Source organism: Nicotiana sylvestris, chromosome 6, assembly GCF_000393655.2.
Source record: "Nicotiana sylvestris chromosome 6, ASM39365v2, whole genome shotgun sequence".
Lineage (NCBI taxonomy): Eukaryota > Viridiplantae > Streptophyta > Magnoliopsida > Solanales > Solanaceae > Nicotiana > Nicotiana sylvestris.
The window spans coordinates 176,379,398-176,388,225 of record NC_091062.1 but is presented as its reverse complement, the minus strand read 5'-3'; the positions used below and the strand labels follow the sequence as shown (position 1 = coordinate 176,388,225).

Sequence of the window (8,828 nt, the reverse complement as noted above, 5' to 3'; positions counted from 1 at the left end):
CCTCAACCTCACAGTCACTTGGGCATTTAAGTGAAAAATCAGGGAACTCAGCCAAAAAAGTTTTCATATATTTGAAAGTAAAGTAATGAAACTGAATCAAACGATAAACAAGTAAAAATCATGACTGAGGATATGCTTTCAAATCACAACGGTGTGAGGATAATAGTAAAATACCCCTGAGGGTCCAAATAGTACGACACAAGGTCCCAAACATGGCATTTAGCCCAAGTTAACAGAATCATCTCTAAACACATAGATTTCATATAGAGTTTATAAAAATATGCAACTCTAGAGTTGCCACAGGACGAACCAAGTCACAATCCCTATGGGTATATGACCACACGCCTGTCACGTAGCATGTGCGTCACCTTATTTATCAAACAGTATGAAATTTCGGGGTTTCATACCCCCAGGTCTAGATTTACAATCGTTACTTACCTCAAACCGGGCGAAAATCTACTCTGTGATGCCCTTGCCTCTCGATCCGGTCTCCAAATGCTCTGAATCTAACCAAAATCAGTATGTTATCATCAATTCATGCCAAAGGAACAAAGCCCATGCGAAATGTTACGCCCCCCAATATTACGTCGATATTATGCCCCGCAGTATTATATAACGATGATGTTACATTCTGCAGTATTATATTACGATGATGTTACGCCTTGCAGTATTACATTACGATGATGTTACGCTCCGCAGTAATATATTACGATGATATTACGCCCTGCAGTATTATATTATGACAATGTTACGTCATGTAGTAATGTACGTTGAATTGTCGTAAGATAATTGACATAAGTTCAAGGACAAGATTATTTGGAGATTATAAGTATTAATGTATTTCAAATAAGTGGCGAGTAAATTCGTAAAGGTGAGAGGGAAAACAAGTCAAAGATAATGAATTTTCGTTCAAGTTTGGCATGTTGGGATAAAATACGGGCCGAGTATTAATACCCGATATTTATGGACTAGTACCATACAAGGTACTACATGACCATGATAGTAAGATATATAAGGCATGTGAAAAGTGAGTAGTATTTTAAATAATTTGAGGTAATTCTTAAGTATGTGAATAATTGGTTAATGGGGGATTAGCAAATTAATTAAGAAATTAATTAATACATTGATTGGATAAGACTGACCACCCCAAGCGTGGCAGCCCACAAAGTCATAATATATGACTATTAAATCAATATTCAAGGTATCATTTTAAAGGAGTTTGGTGGCCAACTAAGCCACATAGTAGGACCCACTCCCAAAGGTTAAGAAAACGTTTCAAAATCAATCTTTGAATCTAAAAAATGAAGTGAAGCTTCAGGAACTCATTCAAAATTCCATTAATGCGACTTTGCTACAAAAGATCATACGAGACTACTGATGTTATAGCAATGAGGTTTTGCGATTCAAAGGGAGTACAATGCAATCTTTCTCAAAGAATATCATACGGATTCTTCCCTACATCGATCCTCCGTTGCGCATTATCGCAATTAATGGTGTTAAAGGGATTGTCAAAAAAATCGGTTCAGGTATGTTAAGGCTATCCCTTCTTTCTCTTGGCATGATCTATACGGCATAAACGAAACGAGCAAATGCACAATTTCCATAAATGACTCTATTCGTAGAAATAATAGAGATGCTTATGTTCTTGATTCCCCATGTGTTATGTTATTCTATCATTTGTGCATGGGTCTCAGAAAAATACGCAAGTTGAAAAAATAAAAAGGTTTACTTTATGATATTATTCAAAGGCATAATGGTCTTATGAGACTCCAGGAGATTTTATTAATGTACTTTTTATGCATTGCATTCATATACATTGACCCATGAACAGATGGTGTTATATATGTATATATATATATATGTATATGGGATATGAGAAAGGTTATGACATTATATACGCACCACCACCTGATTAGCTTGTATACGTTGATGATTTTGCCCATATTGGCCAAGATGATATGATGGGTGTGACGACCTGACCGGTCATCTTAAGAATTAATACATCGATTACCTATTAACTGCTTTCCCTGAGTTTATTTCTGCTATTTTGATTTGCCGGGATGTTCGGTTTTGAGTTTCAGAGAGTTTTGGGACAGTTAGTCCCTAAATGAGAGTTTAAGTGTTGGAAAGTTGACCGTAGTCGGAACAGTGTGAAGACGGCCTTAGAATAGAAATCCGATGGTTCCGTTAGCTTCGTTGGGTGATTTCGGGCTTAGGGGCGTGATCAGATTGTGTTTTGGAGGTCCATAGCTAATTTAGGCTTGAAATGCCGAAAGTCTAATTTTTGAAGTTTTCGGTCCGATAGTGAGATTTTTAGTAAGGGTCAAAATGGAATTCCGAAAGTTGGAGTAACTCTGTAGTGTTGAATGTGACGTGCTTGCAAAATTTCAGGTCATTCGGATGAGATTTGATAGACTTTTTGATCGAAAGCATAATTTAAGAGTTCTTGGAGTTCTTAGACTTGAATCCTATGTTAAATTGGTGATTTGATGTTGTTGTGAGCATTCCGAAGTTTTGAACAAGTTTGAATGATGTCATGGGATGTGTTGGTACATTTGGTTTGAAGTCCCGAGGGCTCGGGTGAGTTTCGGGTAGGTTACAGAATGTTTTAAGCCTAAAATCATAGTTGGTGCAGGTCCAGAAGAGTTGCAGACCTCTGAACCCACCAGTGCGGTCCGCACAGGATTTTGTGCTGCCGCGGTGGGGGCTTTGCAGCCGTACAAAATCCAGTGCGGTCCGCGGTGAGGAAAGTTTCAATAGTCTGACTTCGGAAGCTTATATCTTTTGATCTACAAGGAATTTTGAGATGATTCAAAAACGAAAGTTGTAGCCCTTCGAGTCTAGTTTCTAGAATGGTAAAGAAACCACAATTTGGACTTCTGTAGAGAAATGTATGGCCAAAATACTAAAGCCTATCACTATAATCAAATCCATCGCGAACAACACTGGTTTTTGTGCGGTTAGCAGTGGTAGAAATCCGGGAGCTGCACTATAAATACGAGGTTTAGGGTTTTATTTCATATTTTGACCTAGAGAGCTCGGATTTTGGCGATTTTCAAAAGTTTTTCAAGAAATTCATTGGGGTAAGTGTCTAACTCGGATTTGGCTAGAGTACATCAATCTATCATTAAATTCATCATTTAATTCGTGATTTGGGATGGAATTTTGGAAGAAAATTGTGAAATCTTTAAAAAATGTAAAATAATGATTTGAAGGACCAAATGGTATCGGAATTGGATAATTTTGGTATGGTTAGACTCGTGTATGAAAATGTAAATTTTACCCGATTTCGAGATGTGGGCCCGAGGGGCATTTTGGTCATTTTACATAATTTCACGTATTAGCTTAGAATTTAATTGTAGAATCAGTTACTTGAAGTGTTATTTACATTATGAAAGTGAATTGAATAGTTTTGGGCCATTTGGAGTCTAATACTCGTGGCAAGAACGTGGTCTCGAGTTGATTTTGAGCCGGTTCGAGTTAAGTGGCTTATCTAACCTTGTGTGGGGGACTTTCCCCTTAGGATTGGTATTGTGATAATTGAAATGCCTTGTACACGAGGTGACAAGTTCATACTTGTGCTAATTGTTGAAAATTCGATTTTCATGAAGTAACTTTAATTGTGTTTTCCCTTTCTATTTATTCTACTTGTACTTTTAAGCCTGCTGTTAGTTAGAGAAGCATGTCTAATTGACTTAATTGCTTTATTTACTTTAACTGCCTTATTTGTATTACGTGAAGCATGCTAGGTTAGAATTTTCTATGTTACCTTGTTATGGAGTTGAGTTTATTTGAGTATTCCTTGTGCCATTGTTGTGTGTTTTACTTTGGGACTACGGGACAACATCCCGGGAAATCCTCTGCACGCATTTACGATTTGAGCTGAAGTGCGGGATACCAAGAGATCCCCAGCACGTATAATGAGGATACCAAGAGATCATCGCGATACCAAGAGATCCCTAACATATATTGAGGATACCGAGAGATCCTCGGGATACCAAGAGATCCCTATCATACATTAAGGATACCAAGAAATTCTCGGGATACCAAGAGATCCCTGTCATACATTGAGGATACTAAGATATCCTCGGGATACCAAGAGATCCCTAGCATATATTGAGGATACCGAGAGATCCTCGGGATACCAAGAGATCCCTATCATACATTAAGGATACCGAGAGATCCTCGGGATACCAAGAGATCCCTGGCATATATTGAGGGTACTAAGAGATCCTCGGGATATTGAGAGATCCCCGGTTATTTCCTTGTGATTGTTTTGCCTCTGTTTCAGTTATTTAATTCCTTGTTTTCCTGTATTAAATTCTTATCGTTAGTTTTCAACTGTACTGCTTATCTTATCCTGTCATCTTACTATTTATTTTATCTCAGTAGGGCCCTGACCTTCCTCGTCACTACCCGACCGAGGTTAGGCTTGGCACTTACTGAGTACCGATGTTGTGTACTCATGCCCTTTCTGCGTATGTTTTTCATGTGCAGATCCAGATACCTCTACTCAGGCCTATCATTATTGAGGCGAGGCGACCTTTCAGAGACTTTGGGGTACATCTGCCGCATCCGCAGACCGATGAGTCTCTCTCTTTATTCTATCTTGTAGTGACAACCCTTCTATCTTTACTGTTATTGTAGACATTCCGGAGTTAGAGCATTTTACTATGTTTCGTAGCTTATGATTCATGGGTTTCCGGGTTTTGGGAGTATGTATTGGTTTTGAGAAGTTAAATGCTGTGTATGCCGAGCGGCACCTTTAAAACACTATTTCATTTCTCTATTTCTGTTTCAAACTGTTTTTTTTCTTTTATTCCGCAAGTTTGGGTTATTTTTTTTCCGCATTCTAGGCTTACCTAGTCGTAAAGACTATGTACCGTCACGATGGTTTACAGAGGGCGAACCGGGTCGTGACAATGGGATGCCCTCAGAGGTTGATGATGTTATGAAACATATACCTATGCACGACATTGTAGACATGTGATTTTTGACACTCCCCAAGATTTTTCATATTTTAGCACGTAAATATTTAATTTAGGCATAATATAGCTATTTCAACTATTTTTGACTTCTTTACTTTATTTTCGTCATAAAAATGAAAAATTACAAAAAATACTTTAGTATGTATCTTTCATAATTCTTAAAAAAAATATAATAAACAAATACAAAAATAGTACCTTATTTTTATCTTTATATAATTTTGAAAATACAAAAAATATATAATAGTTTCATGTTAGCTTTTGCATTGTGTAGCATTTTTATCTTATTTTAAAATGAGTCAATTAAGGTGTTGGATCATAATTTTAAGAGTTTTAGAACCCAGTTCTTGACCCAATTCGGATTAGTCCATTAAGCCTAGGGACCCTTCTAGACTCTTCTTTGGAATAAAAGCAAACAAAAAGACCCTAAGGAGCTAATACACAAAAGACCTAGGGACTAATTGACAAAATACACAAAAATACACCTAAACCTAGACTCTACTTATAAAGTAATGCTAAAAAAAAAAGTTAGAGGAGGGGAACGAAAGCTGAAAAAGCTGCGCACTTTCATCAAGGACCCCTCCTCAAAAAAATCTCGTCTCCTTCAACAATAGAGGAGGAGCCATTTCAATGGCTGATTCTTAACCAAAACACCCTCGACCTTCATCTTCTTCGAATCCAGACCAAGACCTCATAGCTTCAGCGATTTCTCTAAGCTTCAGCAACCCAAACGACCCCTGTTCTTTTCTTCCATCTTCACAACCCAAAACCCCTCACGCTGGACAACACGCCTTCTTTCACCCATCGCTGCTTCTGCTTATTCTCGTTCACAACAGCCCGCTGGAAGCACACACACGCACACGCTGAAAACAGTTGAATCCATTTTGGAGCTCGTTTGCGAGATCTGTTCAGCGCCATATATTGAAGGAGTTCGTCGAGGTCCGGTGCGTCGAGGTCGTACGACGAGGAAGAAGATCGATCTTCAGATCTGCTTGGCCCAAGTAATTCTCGTTTTTTTATCATTCCTATACTATGTTAACGATCTTCCTACTATCGAATTGTAATGTCGCTTTCGTTAATTAACTTCTGTATTTGTTTTGCAAATGGAGCTTATTGAACTGGCTTCGACTTATGCTTTATGAAAACATGAATATTGAGTGATGATTGGATAATGATGATACTAATGATTATTATAAGATTATGGGGGCTCCTAATATCAATATTCAGAGTGGAACCATATTTGGTTTCCTTGGTGACCTTCACGTTCTTTAAGTGCAAATTGTTTTGGTTGGCTTAAAAAATTAGTTTTCCTAATCTTGGTTTAGCATCAAATGAATGGGAGTAGCCTATTAGTTGTAGGAATTTTATTTGCCCACTAAAATGGGATTCAGAATTGTTTTCCTATTTTGTGTTGGTTTTAGCTTTGGTACAAGGCCCATAATAATGAAATTTATTAGCTAGCCTACCCTTTTTTTTATATAATTAATTTACTCCATTTCCTCCGTAATAATCTTCCCTAACTCTCATGCCTTGCAAATAAATTTTTGAATCTCGTAGGTTACTTTAGGCACGTAATTAAACCACCACAACTATAGGTACGACTCCCGTGACGTGGTTGTGGTACTTATTTTTTTAGATTAAATAAATAGGAATGCCTTTAGTTGGCCTTCAAAAGTGTATATACAAACCTTTTTTTTTTCTTAAAATAATTTGAGGTGCGTCGTGCCAAATAAAATCTCAAAACGCATGGCCCTCACTTAATTAATTTTAATCATTAGAAATCGAGGCGTGCCATTTAGTTGAATTTTTCATGACCCTCGTAAAGTTGAAGTGCGTAGTTGCTTTAGACGCGTAATTTGAATTACTTTCCTAAATTCGGGTGTGCATTTATGTGACCCAAATCCAAATCTCAACAACATTAAATAAAATGTATCGTGTACCGCGGGTGCATTTATGTGACGTGGTTCAAGATGTGTTTTAGATGACGTTGGGATCTTCCTAAAAATATTTAAATAAAAGCGGTTTGAAAGTTAAAATTTGCACATAGGTTCATAATTGTTTAAAATCAGATAATTAAGCTGAATATAACAGTTGAGCGATCGTGCTGGAACCACGGAACTCGGGAATGCCAAACACCTTCTTCCGGGTTAACAGAATTCCTTACCTGGATTTCTGGTTCGCGGAACGTAATACAGAGTCAATCTTTTCCTCGATTCGGGATTTGAACCGGTGACTTGGGACACCATAAATTATCCCAAGTGGCGACTCTGAATTTAATAAATAAATAATCCCGTTTCGATTGTCACTTTAATTGGAAAAAACTCCCTTATATACTACCCTTTCGGGGTGTAGGAAAAAAGGAGGTGTGACAGACATGACATTCATACGCATATGCATGGTATTATGATTATTTCATGATTTACAAAGTTATTCAGACTTATAGGTGGAGTCATTTACTCTATATTTCCTCCACGTCTGATATGTACTTATTTATGTGATTTACATACTCAGTACATTATTCGTACTGACGTCCCTTTTTGCCTAGGGACGCTGCGTTTCATGCCCGCAGGTCCCGATAGACAGGTTGAGAGCCCTCCAAGTAGGCTATCAGTTTAGCGGAAGATGTTGGTGCACTTCATTTGCTTCGGAGTTGCTTGTTTGGTCAGTATGGTTTAGATTTGTATTGTTTGGTATGGTGGGACTCTGTATCGACCTTTACGAAAATTATGTATTCTTAGAGGCTTGTAGACAGATGTCATGTACGTAAAAGATTGTATACAAGTGATTATTTTGGTCTTATAGGCCCGTACTTCATATGTGTAAGTTTGTATTCCCTCATGCTTTACTCCGGTTCATTTAGCTATGATGGAAGTTATGTTACGTTGGTACTCGTTGAGTAAGGTACCGGGTACCCGTCGCGGCCTATCGGTTTGGGTCGTGACAAAAGTGGTATCAGAGCAGTTCTGTCCTAGGGAGTCTACAAGCCGTGTCTAGTAGAGTCTTATTTATGGGTGTGTCGTGCACCACAATTATAAGAAGGAGACTACAGAGCATTTAGGATTGTCACTCTCTCCTCTTACTCTAAATCGTGTGGTAGAGCTCACTTATAAGAATTCAAATTCCAAAATTCTATTTTATTCGTAATAAGATGATACCTACATCCGGAAAGAAGGTTGGAAAAAAACATAGTTGTGATAGAGCTGGGTCAGAGGAATTGGATTTTTGTATGAGGTCTACGATAAGTAAATGTGAGGTCTTTAGTAGATCATGGGTGTACTGAAAGGTGTAAGCTTCATGATAAGAAGCCTTAAGGCAAGAATGCCTATCCATCTTTATGGTGAAAGACAATGAGAGATTAAAAAGATAAATACAAATTTTAACAAGCAAAAGAAGTAAGATGAAGAAGGGTACGAGGTGCCCAGTTAGTGAAGGTTAACAATGTTAATAATTTAGGCAGAGGAACATAAGCTTTTTGAGTTATATTCAATAGTAACAAAAGTATGTATAATTGGTCACACCCATTTCAGTTATGCCCTATGGGGACTAACAGGTATGGCTAAGAGAAGGACGGGATATCAAGATCTGGCCGGGGTTAGAGTAACCCAAAATGTTGGATGGATTGTTAGCAGTTGCAGAAATTTTCGAAGGATATTACAAACGTGGTAATAATTCTCCTTGTGAGACACCAGATGGTGCACTCTAAAATAGTACATTTGGATATGAGTACTACAAACATAGGCACTGGAAGCCTAGAATGGACAAATATTACCTTAGCATGGCTCCCGTCCTTAGAAGGGAAGGAATGTTAAGCAACCCTAAGAGCTCGTGGATGGAGAAATGGTA

General features: G+C 37.9%; 1 long non-coding RNA gene across 1 annotated transcript; it reads left to right on the top strand.

Moving 5' to 3' along the window:
* Positions 1-5,515: 5,515 nt before the first annotated feature.
* LOC138870082 (uncharacterized) lies at positions 5,516-7,823 on the top strand. Its single transcript, XR_011400319.1, has 2 exons — positions 5,516-5,986; positions 7,531-7,823. It is a non-coding gene; the product is annotated as an uncharacterized lncRNA (long non-coding RNA).
* Positions 7,824-8,828: the final 1,005 nt, after the last annotated feature.